The 20,803-nt window shown below is 48.7% G+C and overlaps 1 pseudogene; it reads left to right on the top strand.

Moving 5' to 3' along the window:
• The first annotated feature begins 11,613 nt into the window (after window positions 1-11,613).
• The window catches only part of LOC123191374 (uncharacterized), a 96,287-nt pseudogene continuing 87,097 nt past the window's right edge, over window positions 11,614-20,803 (top strand).

Raw genomic sequence — 20,803 nt, 5'->3', positions numbered from 1 at the left:
ATCAACAATATGAAGTGGTTTATTTGCAGGAATATCTGTGTATCCTCACTCGGCGACCTATATTTACATAGCCTATTGTAGTTAGGCGCCTTGTTCCATTGCATTGTGACGGCAAGTCGGCAATGAGCAATATCTGGAGGACAAATACAGTTTTCTAGTTGCATCGCATGCATCTGGACATCGGAATATCTTTATGACGAATTAATCTAATGTGTGGTAATTATCTTGTTTGTTTTATTATGAATGATGATCTTATTAACTTAAAATGTGGCATGAAGTGGGTGCAATGCATGATGAGTGACACTCGGCCCTTTTTAAGGCTTTTGATTCGGGCCAATGGCCCTTTTTACTCGAGGTAATGCAGCAACTTGGGATTGGACCTAGGTGGAGATCATGGATTTGAGGAATTCTTGCAACATCTACTACAAAGATTATGGTGAATGGGAACCCGGGTGACACTATATACAATTGCAAAGGCCTGCGTCAAGGCAATCCCACATATCGCCTATGTTGTTTATTCTCACCATGGAGCCTCTGCAAAGATTGTTCGAGTTGGCCTCCAACAGAGGTATTTTGGAGCCCTTGGCATGGGTGGGTATATGGGGAAGCGGCTATCTATCTTTGCCGATGATGTGGTATTGTTTGTCAAGCCTAAACCGGTGGACCACGCTGTTTGCAAGTGCATCTTTGAACTATTTGGTGAGGCGTTAGGGCTGTGCATCAACATGAATAAATCGGCAGCGCTACCGATAAGGTGCTCGGAGCTAGACATCACCATGGTAAGTGCTGAGCTCGGGTGCCCAGTGGGCTCGTTTCTAATAAAATACCTTGGCTTGCTGTTGTCGTTGAGGAAGCAATCAGTTGCGCAGTTAAAGTACATTGTTGATCAAATGGTGAATAGTTTGCCAAGGTGGAAGGCGGCTCTAATGCCCAAAAGTGGAAGACTTACCTTGGTACCACGCGCCATGCTCCATGCGATGATGGCCTTATACCTTCCCATGAAAACGCTAGAACCAATGAACAAGGTGTGCAGGGGGTTCTTGTAGTGCCGGAAGGCGGAAACAAACGGTGGTTATTGTGTTGTTGCATGGGAAGCTGTGTGTACACCGAAATGAGCAGGAGAACTAGGGTTGCCTAACCTACGGAGGATGAATGTGGCCATGCAAGCTAGCTGGCCCTTGCTTAAGCAGACTGATACGAGCAGATCATGGAATGAGTTCCCAATTCAAGTGCCCAAGGAATCAATGCTCCTTTCCAAGAGGCAACGAGGAGCAAGGCGCAAAATGGACTCACAACTGTTTTTTGGGAGGACCGATGGTTGGACGGGATGCATATGCAGGAGCTTGCACCAGTGCTCTATGCCATGATCTACATGCGCATACAAGCAGCTGTGTTGGTTGGCCAGGTAGTGCAGAATGGGATGTGGGCGACATATATTGACCCAAACCTAGGGATGGTTGCCCTGCAAGAAATTTTCATGTTGTGGTAGAGGGTAGCTAATTGGGAGCCGGCTTCAAATGTGCCTGATACTGTTACATGGTCTTGCACTAGTAGAAAAAGGGCCATTTGTCCCGGTTCATAAGGCCCATCTGTTCCGGTTGGGGAACCGGGACTAAAGCACTAATAAGGAAAACCCTATACACAGAATCTTAGCAGCAACGCGGTTCAAAAAGGAGCGCTGCTGCTAATTAGTAGTAGCGAGGGTACGGGAAACTCGCTACTGATAAGTTTTTAGCAGTAGCGCGCTCGGTGTAAACCGCGCTGCTAACAAATATCGACTGGCAGTGTCCCTCAAACTCCATTTAGCAGCAGCACGGTGCCGCGAGCCGCGCTACTGCTATGGATGTAGTAGTAGCGCGCTTTTTCTGAAGTCGCTGCTGCTAAATTTCAAATTGGCGCACTTTTTTGTCCCGGTTAGCAGTAGCGCCGTTGCCTAAACCGCGCTGCTGCTACATCCTTAGCAGCAGCGCGTATTAGTTCCCGCGCTACTGCTAATTCGCACCAACCCATCACCTTTTCCCCACGCGTCCCTCCCCCTCCTCTCTTCCCTTCCCCTACCTCCCACATGCTCCCACTCTCACTCTTCTTCTTCCTCAATACTTCTCCCCCATTACTCTCCCTCTTTTATCTACCTTTCTCTCTCTTCATTACTCCTACCTAACTACACCACCTCCATTAATGCATCTCCTTTCTCTTTTTCCTTCCCCCTCCACTAGTTGAAGTTGTCTCTTCCCAAATTAGGTAGCTAGGTAGATGCAGCATTTAGTTAAGTGACCTATTTGCCCCCTAACTAGATCTATCTTTGTCAAGAAGAGCTTTGTGCACTTTTGATCTCCCTACTACATCATCTCCACCGTGTGCTCGATCTCGAGATAGAGGTGATTAAAATTTCATGCTTTTGCAAAATGAAAATATGTTTATGTGTGTGTGATATGTTTATGGAAATTGTGTGTGTGGCATGAGTTGACGCCAAATATAATTGTGCATTTGAGTTGCCTATGTTTTGCCGAAATGTCGATTTATTTCCGTTTCGGCGAATTCCGGGCAAACTCCAGATCTATATATGTCCTATTTTTAAGGAAGGTCATGCCGAATTTTTGTATGACTTTGATGCATGCACACATTTTTATAAACAATTTGTTTATTATTACCGTGCAGAGTTGACGATGGTCAGTGGAACGATGGTAGACAGGTGGTTGCGGTCGGCGGTGCAGGACATGAAGGAAAATAACCGGACAGAGGTTTTATGTCCGTGTCGAAAATGCAAAGGAATAGTTTGGCTCGACCCCCATGACGATGGTCGTGTCGAAGCGCACCTGCTCATGACTGGTTTCATGGATGGCTATACTCGATGGATAATTGAAGATGAGGATGACGATGTTGAGGATGCCGACGGGGCAGGCAATGATGACACGGGGCAAGACGAAGAGATGATCGATAATGGCGGCGGGGAAGAGGCCGGACATGGCGGCGGAGAAGGGGCCGGACATGGCGGAGGAGAAGGGGCCGGACATGGCGGAGGCACGATAGTTAGCAGCAGCAGCACGATAGCAGTAGCGAGTGCATAAAAGTTAGCAGCAGTGGCACGATAGCAGTAGCGCGTCCAGGCAAAGCGCGCTAGGGCTACTAGCAGTAGCGAGCTTCCACTAAGCGCGCTGTTGCTACACTTGTGTAGCAGTAGCGCTGGTGAGCGCGCGCTACTGCTACGTGTTAGCTGTAGCGCCTTATTAGTAGCGCCTCTTCGCGCGCTACTGATACACCTAAAACCCGCGCTGCTGCTAGCCTTTTCCCTAGTAGTGAAGGGTCGTTACTAATGCCTAGGCCTTTAGTCCCGGTTCTTATACTAACCGGGACAGATGGGCCTCCACGTGGCCGGTGCTGCGAGCCCAGGCAGGAGGCCCTTTAGTCCCGGTTGGTGGCACCAACCGGGACCAATAGGCATCCACGCGTCAGCTGTTCAGGGGTTAGAGTTTTTGTTTTTTTTTCTGAAAGGGGGGTGGATTTGGGAGTTTTGTATTGTTAATTAAGGTGTTTCATATATTGTGTTAGGCAGCTAATTAATTAATAGAGAGAAGTGTACTATCTTATCTCCGTGCTTGGTCAACGCTACGTACTATACGTATAGAGAGGCCCTCGACATGCTAGCTAGTAAGAAAATGAAGGAAACCATTAAGTACAGAAGTTCATCATGCATACCGAGAGAAGTGATTGACCTCTCCTTCTCCGAGAGATTGGTCGAACAACAAGTTTTCGTATTATCTATCCGACGCTACTGGCTACATACATATACAATATGTAAGATCTCTTACAACCCCCTAGAATTTGAACTCAACTACCACATGGTATTATCCGGCTTTATTGATGAAGTGGTTAAGAAAGAATCCCGCCAATTTCTCTTGAATTGCTTTCATGCGATCTTGTGGTAGGAGTTCATTCCGCATCTACCACGTCTAATTTGAAGAAGGGGGTTAATACATATATATGAATAAAACTCAACAAAAATGATGGTGTAATAAAATGAACTTGTGAATATTTTGAACCTGAAATGCCTTGCTTAATTATGTTTAATCTAGATCTAACTTGGACATTTTTTGATGCGTTGGAGTTGTGATATTTATATGGGGTTGGCAACTTGTCATACAGTAGTATTCTGCTCTTCTATGTAGATCTTCGCCACTCACAATATCAGATATGCAACTAGCATGATCAATCGACAATATGAAGTGGTTTGCAGGAATTCTCTGGCTTGATCGATTGCAGAAATGACAGGTGATGGACTGATGAAATATATCTGTATCTTCACTAGGCTACCTATACATACATAGCAACTTGTAGTTAGGGGCACTGTTACATTGCATTGTGACGGCAACGAGCATTATCTCGAGTACTACTACGGTCTTCTAGTTGCATGCATCTGGACATCAAAATATCTGTATCATGGATTAATCCAATGTAGTAATTATCTAGTTTTTACTATTATAAAATGAAGCTTTTATTAACTTAAAATAAAGTATCAAACGGATACGAAGCATGATGAGCAACGCCAGGCCTCTGCGTAGCTAAGATGCATAAAGTCAACATAACCGGTCTGACACAACGAAAAAATATGACATATCGACAGCAGTAAAGTCATATAGGACCGACACTATATATGGCCATGTCGAAGGAGGTAGTGGAATGGTCATCCGTTTCATTTGCATACAAACCACCTTGAACAATGATTGATACTCTGTTTAATATAGACCGTATATGAAGCTAGTGCATACAAGGTAAATAACGACCTGAACAATGTGATTTCTACATAGCCAAATCGACCATAATAATACAAGCACTCCCACCCTTATAGTGTTCTAAACCTATTTGGTATATGTCCAGCCAGTGACCATTAATATTGGCAACACTTGTATCGGGATATAAATTGGATACTATTTGGATGACTGACCACGTAGAACACGCAAACTTAGAATGGAAGAATAGATGGTTGATTGTCTTACCGTGAGTATAAAACTACACTTCTTACTCCCATGCAAGTTGTGACGAGCGAGCCTGTCTACGTAGCACAACTCCCATTTGATGATACCACATGAAAATCTTAATTTTTAGTTGTATCTCTGACTTCTATATTTGTTTATTATTGTTCACTGGAATATGTGAGTCTATAAGTGCACTGTACGCGGAGTAAACATGCTACTTGCTAGTATCATCATGTTCATATGTTCATGCCATGCTTATGTTGTTCTAATAATATCATGTCCATCATTGATCTTTAACCTATAAATGCCAAGTTGTTGTTTGTCTTGATTGCTGTAGTTGATGTGAGCTTGCGAATACATTCAAAGTACCCATCTGGCGTGCCCAGTTTGCAGGTCATGCCGTGATTGATTGCTTGTCGAGGTTCCCGAGTATGCGAGCTAGGATACGCGTTCCAACCAGAGTCGCTGCGGAGTGCAGTCCATCGCTACCGTCGTTTTTCCGCTGCTACGAGTTGTTCTGCTTCTAGCATAGAGCAACCTGAGCAGGCGTGTCGCCGTGCCGATGTAATTCGCTGTAATATCGGAACCATTGTATCCATATCATTTGTAATACGAGCTGATTTGTTCTATGCCAAGCATTGCTGTATTCCAGAAGACTTGATCTCTAGGATGGAATACAAGATGTTCCGGTCTCTCTGAGCCGAGGTGCCACATTTGGCTATGTAGAAATGATCTGGTTTTCAGTGACAAGCCTACTTCTCCTATGTTGGTAATTTTTCGTTGTCCGCACTCGCTTCGTATGTGGTCTACGCTACAACAAGCAGAATACCAACCGTTGATCAAGGTAGTGTGTACACGGTTTGAGGAGATGGCTACGGAGATTTTTATCCAACATGTGTGGTGGAATAATCTCCGGACGAGTCCACCAACCCTCTCCACATAGGCTTAGTCTTGGTCTATAGGACTCTACTGTTGCCCGCATGTTGGTTTTTTCTTCCTTTTGTCTGACATTTTGGATTGGTTGTATGCATCTTAATTATGCAGAGGCCGGGTATTACTCATCATGATTTGTATTGACTTGATGCTATATTTTGAGATAATAAATGCACCCTTAATCGATTTTTTTTTCATATTACTTCTTTTCCAAAACAACGGACCAGCTCTCACATTCAACACAAGAAGAGAAGAGTTGCCCCAAGCATCTCCAATAGAAGATGCAAATTTGGAGATGTAAAATAGGAGATGTAAAATAGATCTCCAAAATGTGCTTTTTTACATCTCCAAAAAAGGGCCAACTCCAATAGATGATGCAAAACGAAGATGTAAAGTGCAAGTCCAATAGGTCATGTAAATGGAGATGTAAAACTTGGAAACTTCAAATACTATTTCATTTCAAACATAATTGAAGCATAGTAAGTTCAACTAGTACTTCATTTCCAACATAATTAAACATAGTTCTAACTAAAACATAATTCTAATTTGAAGGACTACTACTAATTCAAACTACTACATCCATCAAACTACTACTCCAACGACTACTACTCGAAGATGAAACTACTCCTTGTCGGAGCACTTGAACTGCTCCCAGACCTCATCCTTGCTAGGGTAGTCGCACCCCTCGTACACCTCCATCGACTCACCCCAGTCTGACGAGTAAGAAATGATGGGGATCACCGTCGAGGGGCCGGCCTGGTCCTCCTTCTTCTTCTGCTCGACGTTGTGCTTCCAAAGGTACTCCTTCTCGGCCTGCACATACTTTGGATGCTCCCAGATGAACCTTGCCATCACCGCCTCATCGCTATTGCCAAGACTAACAACAATGGTGGGTCTCTTCTTCATCTTCTTCGTCTTTTTTGTCATGATCTGCTCCATACGAATGCCCCCTGGCACGAGCAACTCCGCATCCGCCCGTGTCTCGATCTCCGAGAAGTTAAGGTCCATCCTTGGCCTCCCGGCAAGCCACACCAACACTTCATAGGCACGCACGGCCTCGTGGAAGGTAGGGTAGGTGCCGAGCCAAAAAAGGTGGCCGACGTCACTGAACACCAGTCTGAAGTTGCCGGAGGGCTTCGCCCTCACACCGAAGAACCCCGTCGTGCTCTTCGAGGTCTTCTTCGACGACATGGTGTCGATCGGTGGGGGGGGGGGGGGGGGGGGGGGGGCAGTGATGGTTGGTGTCGGTGTCAAAACCGGCGGATCTCGGGTAGGGGGTCCCGAACTGTGCGTCGAGGTCGGATGGTAACAGGAGACAGGGGACACTTTGTTTTACCCAGGTTCAGGCCCTCTCGATGGAGGTAAAACCCTACTCCTGCTTGATTAATATTGATGATATGGGTAGTACAAGAGTAGATCTACCACGAGATCAAGGAGGCTAAACCCTAGAAGCTAGCCTATGGTTGTGACGATGAATAATGAATGTTCGTCCTACGGACTAAAACCCTCCGGTTTATATAGACACCGGATAGGGTTAGGGTTACACAGAGTCGGTTACATTGGTACACTACAAGAAACCTGTTAATACATGACGGATTTCTGTTGACAGTTTTGAAAACCGTCATGAACAGCCCACTACAGCTCCGCAAGCCCGCGAAAAGCCCACCCAAAGCCCTAAACTTTTCCCCATATAAAAGCTAACCCTAACACACTTCCCCTTCCCCAGTCTCTTTCTCCATCCGCCGCCGCCACACGTTGCCTCTCCTCATCCCTGTCCTCCGCCGCCAAGCCTCTCATCTCCTCGTCCCCGTCCTCCGCCTCCACCTCCCCACCTCCAACCGATGATGGCGGCCCGAGATCCATGGCGACGGCAGTTGCAGCGGCCCCATGGAAGCGGCGGCCAACCATGGATCTCACCAAGGGCTTCCCTCCTTCGTCTCCCAGGCCGCGAAGCTGCCTCGCCATCCGGAGATTCAGAACAGCAAGCGACGGACTAGCAGAGACGACGGCCGTGACCTACGGGAGGCCCGAGCTCGACCTCGCCGGCGACGACCATGCCCCGCACAAGGTCCCTCCCTACTTTCCCCCTCGTCTCATCTCTGCTTGATTCCTTCATTCTCTCTCTCTCATCCCCAATCGATTTCTTTTGCTTCGATTCAGATGAACAGGAGCTCTCCGCCTCTCTAGTTCCATGGACGGCGACGACTGGGATCCCACGCTCGAGCCCGACGAGCTGGGCGAGCTGGACAGCCAGGTCGTCCGCCCCGCCCACCATGATTGTGCACAGAACAAGAAGGTTGACCCTCTCGATCTGTTTTTTCTTTTCTTTCCAAGTGATGATTGTTCTACTCTAGCATAGTTCCCCAGGGGCTCTCAAATTTTCTTGGACTGAACCTGATGCAGAAAACGTGGTCACTTCCGTTCCTGATACCCGCATGTTACAGCCAGATAGACTAGCACTGCTGGCTATTTTTTTTTTCTTCTCTGACCGTGCGAGTCTAGCAGTGTAAAATTTGTGAGATCTGCTAGTTTATTAAGAGACTACTAGTTTAATAAGATGTTCCTGTTGGTCCCTAGCTTGGAATTTTCTTGTTTATGGGGGGAAAGTAATTCATTTATCTCACTGAATCCATTGACCAAGAGTAGATTGTTTCTTAACTAGGCCTGCTATTACATTGCTTCTCTGTTATGTGGTGAAAATAGCCGTCATATTGATTTCCAATTTATGCCACATGAATTTTCATGCTATTGTACCGAGATGATGGTGGTGCTCGTTGCCATGGAATTCTTGGTTGATCACATTTGTTATCTGCAAATATATGTGTTGTTTTTTTGTATCTTTTGTTATGAAAGACATTTCCCTTTGGAAGAAAAACACTACTTGAAGAAAAAGGGGAAGCCAAAATAGCTGACGACTATTTATTCTGGGGTTTGTTTTGTTTTGAGCCAAAGCTGGCCTTACTGCCAGCATCCCCACGTACTATGCTTGGCTGTTACATGAGCCAGAAAATTAATTAGCTAGCCTGTATGCTTACACCTCCATGGATCGTATCGATCCAGCCGGCTAGTACGTGTGTGTTTCACTCGGCAAACATGCGTGCATGCTGCTTCATTGAACCTTTTTTCTGCCCCTTTTCTGTTTGGTCATCATGATTTATTGGCTCCTTATATAAACATTTCAAGTTAGGACCTCAAATGCTGGTTTGATAAAGAAAAAGAAAAGACACATAAGATACAGATATGTGGCATGTTAATTGGCTAGAAACCAAACAGCGACCCAACCATTTTGCCCAAAAATTGGTAGATGCTACGGCTATAATCCAAACAACAATACCACACCAAAAAAATTGTCATGCCCTCGCTTTGGCTATGCCAAAATTTTGGCAGGGCATGTTGGAGCACAAACCAAACAGCCCCCTGATTTCTCGGTTATTGTTAACATCAAAATCTGGTACAAGTCACTCTCGATTGTTCCTGGATTTATGCCAAGCTTCTTATACAATCGTTGGTATTATTTTTTTATATGCGTAACTAGAAGTACCTGGTGTCCTTTTACTTTATCAGCTTATATAATTGATGCGTACAAGTAGCTCCTGATCTTTGCTCAATTTAATATATATCACAATGATGAATTTCTTGTTCCCAGTACATGTCACCATGTTCAGGATGTTACGTACTAAATGCCTCCATCCAGAACAGTTGTAAACATAAACTTTCTGCCGCCCTTTACTCTGTTTTATGTGTTTATAATAGAAACTGGTGTAGAGTTAAATACGTGTAGTGCTTGAAGATTTTTCCTCTTAATTACATATGGTGCCCAACATTTGGTAATGTTATAAACCTAGGTATATGGTCTTTGTAGCTTTTATCCTTCAGTGAGTGTTGGTGCATTGGCTGTAAGATAAAATTGTTCATTTTCATTTGTTCGAATAATAATGAGCATATGAAATGGAATATCTTGAGTCCAGGCATCATTAGTAGGGGTTACTTACGGTATGAAATGATTATACCAAATTTCGTTGACAGGTTTATATGGCCTCAACTACTGCTGCTATAGTAATCAGTTTTGTGCTGTGTGTTTTGTTACTTTGCCATTTGACTTACATTTGACACACTTTTGTTTGGAATAATTTTAAGAAACCTCATGTTTACTCTCGTTTTATAGTGGATGTTTATCTCATTTCTAGGCACTGTAAGATTTAAGAATTTTGGACATTTAATTCATTTTTATATTTGTTGCAATTATATCATTTCTACTATCTATTCATCTCTGTTAAAAAATAGAAGGTTCTTGTAAATATGCAGGTAAGATTGGGAAGCTGGCTACTTGATGCTGCCCATCACAGTTAGCCATGACATGATGGTTGCCATCAGGAGGGCTGATAGCAAGAACCTAAATATCGACCTCGATAGTTTGTATGTTTTGTTGATGTAAATGAATTGTACTCGTCCCTAATTGTGATGTGTGATTTTTTATTCAATCTATATTGTAATTTATCATTTTGTAGAGGATTTTGTAAACTGCTACATTGTAAATATATACAGATGGCTGAATATTGGTTGGCCGCATATTGGTTGAACTGTGTAATGTTATACACCTTGCAAATACTTGTTATTGGGCCACGCATTATGCTAAAAATGTATCAAGTAAAAATTGGACCGAAAAAAATGGGTTAATGTGCTAGACCATGACGAATTTTGTGACGGAATGTAGTGTCCACGTAGGCAGCCATGTCATTTGAATTGGACACTCAAAAATCCTACGTGGCGCTAATCGATGACAGTTTATTCCGTCACGACAGATTGGGCCTTGGCGGGCCTCGGGCAGATCCATGACGGACAAGTATCGTCATGTAAGGCGCGAGGTCAAATTATGACGCGATATACATGACGGATTGCAAGTCCGTCATGGACGGGTACCCATGACAGTATTCCACTGATTTGTGACGGATCAGGTCCGTCATGTATTAACAGATTTCTTGTAGTGACTAGATCTTGAATATCCGCACGCCTAGATTGCCTTCCACGCCAAGGAAAGAACCTTCCGGACACGGGACGGAGTCTTCTATCTTGTATCTTCATAGTCCTGGAGTCCGGCTGAAGGTATAGTCCGGCTAGCCGAACACCCCCTAATCCAGGACTCCCTCACTAGCCCCCGAACCAGGCTTCAATGATGACGAGTCCGGCGCGCAAATTGTCTTCGGCATTGCAAGGCGGGTTCCTCCTCCAAGTTTCTTCAAGAAGATAATTAACACCAAGAAATAGTGTCCGGCTCTGCAAAACAAATTTCCACGTATTGCCATATAGAGAATAATATAAGCACAAATCAAATCTGCTGACGTATTCCGCAGTGCGTCATAACACTGCGTCCAAGCCTTCTGTACGGGTTATTTTTACCGTTTCACCGCAGCACGTTCAACGAGGCGGTTTCCTTGGCACGTCTTGTCGAAGCAGAGATCGTGTGCCCCCTTTAACGGGATTCTCATTAATACGGACGTGGGTAACCCAACCGCGCCATCTACCACGGCGCTTGAGCGGCAGGCGAGTTTTATGAGGCAGGTGGGGATGCATAACAGCATCAGCCTATAAAAGGGGATAAAGATTCTCCTTTCTCACCTACGCCTTCTTCCTCCTCTGCCTATCCATCTCTTGCGCAATCAAGCTCCAACGCCCAAGTTCGCCCTTTAGCCCTCAATCTACTCCAGCGATGTCCGGAGCAGGGGGCAAGTGGATGGCTTCCTCCGTCACGGAGGGGCAAATCAAAAAGCTTAGGAAGGCCGGATACCTGTCCAACGACATCGCGCACCGGCTCCCTGAGGCGGGGCAACTCCTTCCCACCCCTAGGCCTAAGGAGAGGGTGGTCTTCCTCCCCCATTTCCTCCGCGGACTGGGCTTTCCGCTCCATCCTTTTGTCTGGGGGCTTATGTTCTACTACGGCCTAGATTTCCACGATCTGGCCCCGAACTTCGTCCTCAATATCTCGGCGTTTATCGTCGTGTGCGAGGCCTTTCTCCGCATCCGCCCCCACTTCGGCCTTTGGCTCAAGACTTTCAACGTCAAGCCCAAGGTGGTGTCCGGCACCCAGGCGGAGTGCGGAGGTGCGATGGCTGGCCGAATGGCCAACGCCGTCTGGTTCGAGGGCTCCTTTGTGGAATCCTTGAAGGGGTGGCAGGCTGGGTGGTTTTACATCACCGAGCCACGCGACGCAACATGGGCCGCGCCCCCTGAATTTCGATCCGGACCCCCCATGCGTCTCAAGTCCTGGCAAGAGACGGGCTTATCATGGGGCAACGAGAGCGAAGTGACCGGATTGCAAACTTGCATCCAGTCCCTGGTGAACAAGCCGACCCGGCATGTTGACATAATCCAGGTTATGCTCGTTCGTCTGGTCCTCCCGTGCCAACGACGGGATTTCACTTTGTGGGAATACGATCCGGCGCAGCACCGAACCCTCAACAGGCTCTTCGACACAACGTACGAGGACGTCTGGAAGGTGCTAACAAAAAGCGCCGATTGCCCCACATCCGCTTCTGAAGATCGCGGATATAGCTCGCAGCGCGATGCTAAGGAGGTAAGCTATTCGTCCCTTTTATAGGTTCATCAAGCTCCTCTTTATAGATTGACTCTATGCGGGATTTCCTAAAAACTCCCTTTTGTCTTTAACAGAAGTGGCTGAAGATAGCCGGACCGATCAACTGTCCGGCTCCTCTGCCAGAAGACCAAGCCCCAGCTCTTCTAGAGAAGCTGTTGGCTCCGGCGCTGTACGTGGTGCCGGAAAAGAAGGTCAAGAAGATCAAGACCACCGGGACTCGAAAGAGTTCCCATCATGTGGTGATGTCGGAGTCGTCATCGGACGAGTCTGCGACGCCCTCCGCTCGTGAAGACGAGGAGGAGGAAGAAATCCCTCCCCCTCCAACGGGGGAAGGAAAGAAGAGGAAGGCTGCCCCTGCTGGGGCGGCCAAGGGGTCCAAGAAGAGGAAGACCCCTCCGCCGGACTACTCCCCCGATGTCAACGAGGACGAGGAGGAGTGCCGGAAAGGACCAAGCGTCCGGTGAAGTCGTAAGTATTCGGACACCAGAACAACTCATGATACCATTTACAGTTTTTCCTTATGTTAAACATAATTGTGCAGGCCGCCCCGGGATACCCTCGACATTTCATCGGGCGGCTCCCTGGATCCATCGGAGATGGACTCCGTTCCTCCCGCGGTCTCCCCCCGCAAGGCGGAGGATGCCGAAGTGGTGTCTCGTCAAATGGGGCAGGAGGAGGTGGTCCTGGAGGAGCCGCAAGGCAATCCTCAGGACCCCAGGAGTACAGGGGGCAAAACTCCCCAGGGCTCCCAGTCCGGCGTCGAGCCGGACGCCGTGCCGGACTCCACCGTCCGGGTTCACGGTGGGCAAACTCCTTCCAAAAGGAGTGAGCCATCCGAGCCGGCGACCTCTGTCCAACCAGAGGCGCCGGACAATTTGCTGGAGGCGCTCGAAGGCGCCACCATCGACGAGGAGCACCGTACTGTTATGAGTACGGTGGTCCAAAAGGTTCAGTCCGCCAAGAGCGGGCTGAATGAAGCTTGTACCAGCCTTCTAACAGGCTACCAGGTAAGCAAAAAATATGCTGAATTAATTACTGCATAGACAGTAGCCCTTGATGCTCTGTTCGGTGTTCGGAAAGACCAGCCGAATAGATGATCTAATAATTTTCGCAGGAGGTTAACTATGAAAAGTCAAATATGCGTACGCAGGCTTCCCTGCTATCCAGCGCCGCATTGACTGCGCAGGTGGAGGTCCTGAAGAAGGACTTCGAGCGGTCCGAGCATGAGCTCGGCCTTGCCAAGCGGCAGCTCGAGGAGAAGGAAGGTAAGATAACCCCCTTAATAATAAAATATGCCTATAGAGAGGCTTGATTGCAAAAAATAACAGGATTGAACTGCCTATTGTAGGGGTCACCATGGAGGTGGAGACCCTAAAGCAGGCGCTTGCCGAGGCCGAGAAGAAGGCGGCCGAGGAGCGCACTGAACGAGAGAGGCTCGGGGGCCAATACGGAGAGGTGCAGCAGAAGCTGCAAGCTCTCATGGAAAAACATGAGGGTTTGGAGCTTGACGTGAAAGCGCAAGCCACCGAACTCGCCTCCGCCGTTGAGGCCACCAAGAATGCCAAGGCCGAAGCCCAAAGGGCCCTCCAAGAGTTGGAAGAGATGAGAAGGATAACAGCGGGTAAGACATTCTCAATGCAAAGTAGGAACATAAAAGTAAAATACCTGTTACTTACCGGGATCCGGAGTTCTCCAGGGGCGTTCTTCAATCTACCCCGCAGTGCATCCGACGCCGCCGCATTCTTCCGGAGCGAAGGGAACAGCTCGACGGAGAGTGTGTTCTGGTCTCAGTATTCTGAGGCCGGACACCCTGTGCCCTTGAGCGACCAGCTGAAGCAGCTGGCCGAGCTCCATAAGGCGGCCGAACAGGCCATGAAGGACTTACTAGTTCGGCTGTGGCCTAGAGAGGCCCTGCCAGGGAGCTACTTTGGGCTAGTGCGGCGGCTGGTGGAGGCCTGTCCGCGACTTGAAGTCATCAAGCGCTCTGCCTGCATTGAAGGTGCCCGGAGGGCCCTTGCCCGTGTAAGGGTACACTGGGGTAAGCTGGACGGCGAGAAGCTGGTGACGGAAGGACCACCGCAGGGGAAGGAACATCGCAAGCCCGAGATGTATTATAAGGAAGTTCTTGTCGGATCCCGCCTCATTGCGGATGAATGTACCCATGATGTAATCTATCAATGAACTCGTTCGTTTCTATCCTGTACGCCGAAAACTTGTTCGTATGCGCTTTAAGCAATGCTTTGAATTTAAAATATTGTTTTCTGTGCGGCCGTTTATCAATAACTGAGAGATGGCGAGTCGTCGGCTTCTGCCCTCATGCGACTAGTGCTGAGGTGTTCGGGATAAACCTGCGGGCTCTTGTTCCCATAGTTGGGTCCTTCGAGGGAGGCCGGCAGCACAACGAACCAGGCAATCGGACTATAATGCTTGAACACTCTCACTTAGCCATAGAACATTATAATTTTAAATTTCGGCGAAGCCCCTAGTTCGGAAGGCCGAATTCGGGGCACTATCCACGCCTTTTAGCCGGATTTAACCAGCTCTCCGTTCGAAAACGGCATAAGCCTTTAAGGACTCGAAAAACCTCTCGAACAGCGACCCGTCTCATGCCCTATCATGACAGTCTGTTTTAGCTTTCTCCACTGAGGCGCTCACCCACCTGATCTGGGGCGCAAATCGCAGCGGTTCTCCTAGTGCTACCTTAGCCGATAGAGCGGAACGTAAGGTACCAAAACATAGGAGCCGGGCAAACCCAACATATGACCAAAATCATGACTCGGAGCCGATGCATATAGTGCTATAAGTTCGGGGTGCCGCACTTGGTAAAGTGTGCGGACTTCTCACGACCAGATAAAAAGGGTGATGAAGCCCCTGGCGTGGTTTGCCGTACCATGGTGTACGGGTGCCATCATGTTATGAAATAAACATATATATGTAAAAATCATAATGCAAAAAATAGACTAAAGCTATGCATTGTTTATAAGAAGGTTGTTTACTCAAGCCGAACGATACAATGAGTGCAATAAGCAAAAAACGTTTTAGACCATATGACATGTCTTGACCAGGCGCAGGCTGCGGAATTTAGATACAGTTATATTGCTCAAAATAGAGACCACCTGAGAGTTCCATAATGCGGCGTTGCTTTGTTTGCTTTCCTCGGTCTTGTATCGTCTGTGCGGCGTTGTCGCTGAACGGGTTGTCCAGAATTTGGAGTCCTGAAAGTAAAAAAAAAGAATCCTGCAGCCCCTAGTGCGTTTGACGCCGTACTGTAAGCATGCCAGGAATATGCCCCTTCCCCTGTGCCCATGGAATTTTAAGGGCGTAGTTGTGTACTCTAGGTACTAGCTCTGCTATGAAGCTATGGCCAGGGTTGGGGCCGCATTGCTACGCTTGCTCCAAACGCGCCAGTTGGTCTTGCTGCAGGTTGCTCCGGGCGCGCTTTGCATTGTCCGGCTTTTTAGCGGCCGGACTGGAGAGTTGCCTTAAAAGGCTGCTCTGAACCTCCGCTGCGAGTGCCGCCGGGTGCCCCTCCATCCGGATGGAGCGTTCGGTGTTTCCGCTGACCGTGATTACGCCTCGAGGGCCTGTCATCTTGAGCTTGAGATATGCGTAGTGCGGCACCACATTGAATTTAGCAAATGCGGTTCGTCCAAGCAGGGCGTGATAGCCACTGCGAAACGGGACTATGTCGAAGATTAACTCTTCGCTTTGGAAGTTATCCGGCGATCCGAAGACCTCATTAAGTGTTATAGAGCCTGTGCAATTGGCCTCTACACCTGGTATGACGCCTTTAAAGGTCGTCCTTGTTGGCTTGATCCTTCATGGATCTATGCCCATTTTCCGCACTGTATCCTGATAAAGCAGGTTCAGGCTACTGCCGCCGTCCATGAGGACTCTTGTGAGATGAAATCCGTCGACTATTGGGTCGAGAACCAATGCGGCGAAACCGCCGTGACGGATGCTAGTGGGGTGGTCCCTTCGATCGAAAGTGACCGGGCAGGAGGACCATGGGTTGAACTTTGGGGCGACTGGCTCCATCGCGTATACGTCCCGTAGTGCACGCTTCCTCTCCCTTTTGGGGATGTGGGTTGCGTATATCATGTTCACCATCCGCACTTGTGGGGGAAACCCCTTCTGTCCTTTGTTGTTCGGCGGCCTGGGCTCCTGCTCGTCGTCGCTATCTAGCCCCTTGTCTTTATGTTCGGCATTTATCTTGCCTGCCTGCTTGAACACCCAACAGTCTCTGTTGGTGTGATTGGCTGGCCTTTCGGGGGTGCCATGAATCTGGCACGAGCGGTCGAGTATTTGGTCCAAACTGGATGGGCCCTGGTTATTCTTTTTGAATGGCTTCTTCCGCTGACCGGATTTATGGCCTCTGAATCCGGCATTTACTGCCGTATCCTCATTGCTGTCGCTGCTAACGCGGCGCTTTTGATTACTTCGACGTGACCTGCCACTTTTGTCCTTGTTGTCCGGATTGCCGGTTTTCTTCGATAGGTTGTTGCTACGAGCTAGCCAGCTGTCTTCGCCCGCGCAAAAGCGGGTCATGAGTGTCGTGAGGGCTGCCATGGATTTCGGCTTTTCCTGTCCTAGGTGCCGGGCCAGCCATTCGTCGCGGATATTATGCTTGAAGGCCGCTAGGGCCTCCGCATCCGGACAATCGACTATCTGATTTTTCTTTGTTAAGAACCGTGTCCAAAACTGCCTGGCCGATTCGTCTGGCTGCTGGATTATGTGGCTTAGGTCATCGGCGTCCGGCGGTCGCACATAGGTGCCCTGGAAGTTGTCAAGGAATGCGGCTTCCAGGTCATCCCAAGAACCGATCGAATCTGCAGGCAAGCTGTTAAGCCAATGCCAGGCTGGTCCCTTAAGCTTGAGTGGGAGGTATTTGATGGCGTGTAGTTCGTCACCACGTGCCATGTGGATATGAAGGAGATAATCCTCGATCCAGACTGCCGGATCTGTCGTACCATCGTACGATTCTATGTTGATGGGTTTGAAACCCTCTGCGATTTTATGATCCATTACTTCGTCTGTGAAGCATAACGGGTGTGCGGCACCCCTGTACTGGGCTATGTCCTTACGCAGCTCGGCAGAGCTGTGCTTGTTGTGTTCGGCCCGGCCGGATTTACGTTGTGCGGACTGAAAGTTTGGGTGTCCGCGCGATCCATAGATCGATCTTGTTTGCCTTGCTTTATCCTCCAGCACGTCCCGTAAGTTTGGCTCGTTTTCCCGTGCCTTGGTAAAGCGGCGGCAGGGCATGGCTTGTTTGGTTGTTCGGCATGTTTTTCTGTCGCGGCCACGAGGTGGCCGATCTGCCATGTCTTGTGCTTCCTCCTCGGATAGGGGGAGCGGCCTGCGCTTAGGATAATTCTTGGAGGGGCGTCCGAGTTCATACTCTTCGGCCGCAAGGACTTCTGTCCATCTGTCAGCTAGCAAATCTTGATCAACTTTAAGCTGTTGCTGCTTTTTATTTAGGCTGTTCGCCGTGGCTATAAGCCTGCGTTGAAAATGCTCTTGCTCGGCAGGGTCTGATGGTACGACGAATTCATCGTCGCCAAGGCTTGCCTCGTCTTCGGAGGAAGGCATATAGTTATCATCCTCGACCTCTTCTTCTGCTGCCCTCTTATGAGGGATGGATTCTTCATCTTCCTGTGCCGAGTCGTGCTGGGCTTGGTGCTCTTCGGCGCTATCCGGGGTAGTATTATCCCCTGTGCCGGAATCATCGTTCTTGCTTTGGCGAGATTTAGAGCGGCGCCGCTGACGCCGGCGTTTGGGAGGCTTTCTAGAGGTGCCATCCTCCGCTGTTCCATCGCCATCTCCGTCTTTCGGAGCGTCCACCATGTATATGTCATATGACGAGGTGGCAGTCCAGCGCCCTACAGGTGCTGATTCTTGTTCGTCTCCTCCTTCGTCGTCCATGCCGTCGAAGTCTTCGGAGCCGAAGTCAAGCATGTCGGTTAAGTCGTCGACAGTGGCTATTAAGTGGGTGGTGGGCGGGCTTTGAATTTCTTCGTCGTCCGAATCCCAACCTCGCAGGCCATAGTTCGGCCTGGGCTCTCCTGACAAAGAGAGAGACTTGAGAGAGTTCAGTATATCACTGAAGGGTGAATGCTGAAAAATATTCGCGGCAGTGAACTCCATTACAGGTGCCCAATCTGATTCGATCGGCAGGGGCAAGGGAGTTTCCGGACTCGGGGAGGAGTCCGGCTCCTCGGAGTCATGGGCCATGCGGAGTGCGGGGCTGTCGTTCGGCTCGATCGCCTTTGAGATCGCAGCCCCTGAGGTGACGTCCAACCGTTCATCCTCAACGAACGCAACGGGCTCCGAATCGAGGGTCGGGGCCGGAGCGTGTGCGGCCTCCAGGGCACTATTCGGGGGCAGAGCTATATCATGTCCCTCGAGATGGTGCGGCACGCTTGGCTGTGGCTCGAATCCGTCGAAGATCAAGTCTCCTCGGATATCCGCCGTGTAGTTTAAGCTTCCAAACCTGACTTGATGGCCAGGGGCATAGCTTTCGATCTGCTCCAGATGGCCAAGGGAATTGGCCCGCAGAGCGAAGCCGCCGAAGACGAAGATCTGTCCGGGGAGAAAAGTCTCACCCTGGACCCCGTCGTTGCTGATGATCGAAGGAGCCATCAGACCCAAAGGCGACGACACAGAGGAACTCTCAATGAAAGCACCAATGTCGGTGTCAAAACCGGCGGATCTCGGGTAGGGGGTCCCGAACTGTGCGTCAAGGTCGGATGGTAACAGGAGACAGGGGACACTTTGTTTTACCCAGGTTCGGGCCCTCTCGATGGAGGTAAAACCCTACTCCTGCTTGATTAATATTGATGATATGGGTAGTACAAGAGTAGATCTACCACGAGATCAAGGAGGCTAAACCCTAGAAGCTAGCCTATGGTTGTGATGATGAATAATGAATGTTCGTCCTACGGACTAAAACCCTCCGGTTTATATAGACACCGGATAGGGTTAGGGTTACACAGAGTCGGTTACATTGGTAGGAGATCTTGAATATCCGCACGCCTAGCTTGCCTTCCACGCCAAGGAAAGAACCTTCCGGACACGGGACGGAGTCTTCTATCTTGTATCTTCATAGTCCTGGAGTCCGGCTAGCCGAACACCCCCTAATCCAGGACTCCCTCAGTTGGCGACGGCAGGGAGGCGACATGGTGGTGGTTGGCGAAGGCTGCGGCGGGGCGGCGACGCGGCAGTGAGGGAGAGGTTGAGGCGACAACGGAGGCTGCGGCAGCGGCGGATAAGGCTACAAAGCCGAATTGAGTGGCGGGCAGCGGGCGGATCGCGGGGCAGCGGCGGGTGGAAAATCTATCGATTTGCGGCGTCGGTTGGAGGGCAGCGGTCGAAACGCGGCAGGATTGGCGGCGGGGGCATAGGAGATGGCAGATCTGTCGCGGGGTAGCGGCGGCGCGCTGCGATGGGCGGCCGCCGAATCACGGGGCGATGGCAAGGTGGCGGGAGGAAGAAGAATGGGGTGGGGGAAATGAAATGAACAGCGGTTGGTGGTTGGCTTTTGCATCTCCTGCAGCCGGAGATACAAATTTGTAACGCGATGTGTTGTATTTTACATTTTCGAGGGACGAAAATGTAATAAAATTTGCCTCTACATCATCTGTTGGAGAGTGGTTTTGGGGCCTCGGTGATGCAAAAATTAGGTATTTTTGCATCTACATCTTCTATTGGATGCTCTAAATAAACCACATGAAAGCCAACCTTATTTTTCTTGTAATTTTAGGCCAGTCCTGTGCAATCTTGAGTGGCTGTGTAATTATTGATTATACTACGAATTGCTAGCCATTTTCGTACCGTAATACGTATACAATCCAAGGGTAATACCCTGATGCACTCGAGCGCAGGTGCATCTGATAAGGAAAAAATAATTTATTACTTACAGAAAAAGCCAGAAAATTCCGTAACTATTTATATTAAACAAAGTTGACCTACATTTTTATCCGTATAAAAAGTTTAGCACATGAATAAACTTCCATTCATCTCAGGCCAAAAAAAAACAAATTATAGAAAACTAATAAACAGTAATTACTTGCATAGTCTTGAATTTGGTTTTCGTCAACAATACGCTGCCAGGTAACGGTAACCGAAAAAGTCGCTCACATGAACCGCCTCCTCCTCCTCCACCAAAAAAGTTAGGGTTTGTGCCTCTTGCCGGCTCCGCTGCAGGTCTGCCTCGTCTCCGGTGGCCCTAGAGCCATGGAGGCGAGGTGGATCATGGCAAGGGCCGGCGAGAGGGCTCCGTTGTTAGTCGTTCCTTTCAGATTTGTTA

Source organism: Triticum aestivum, chromosome 2A, assembly GCF_018294505.1.
Source record: "Triticum aestivum cultivar Chinese Spring chromosome 2A, IWGSC CS RefSeq v2.1, whole genome shotgun sequence".
Taxonomy (NCBI): Eukaryota; Viridiplantae; Streptophyta; class Magnoliopsida; order Poales; family Poaceae; genus Triticum; species Triticum aestivum.
The sequence above is the reverse complement of the archived record's forward strand: the minus strand, read 5'-3'. Positions and strand labels throughout refer to the sequence as shown.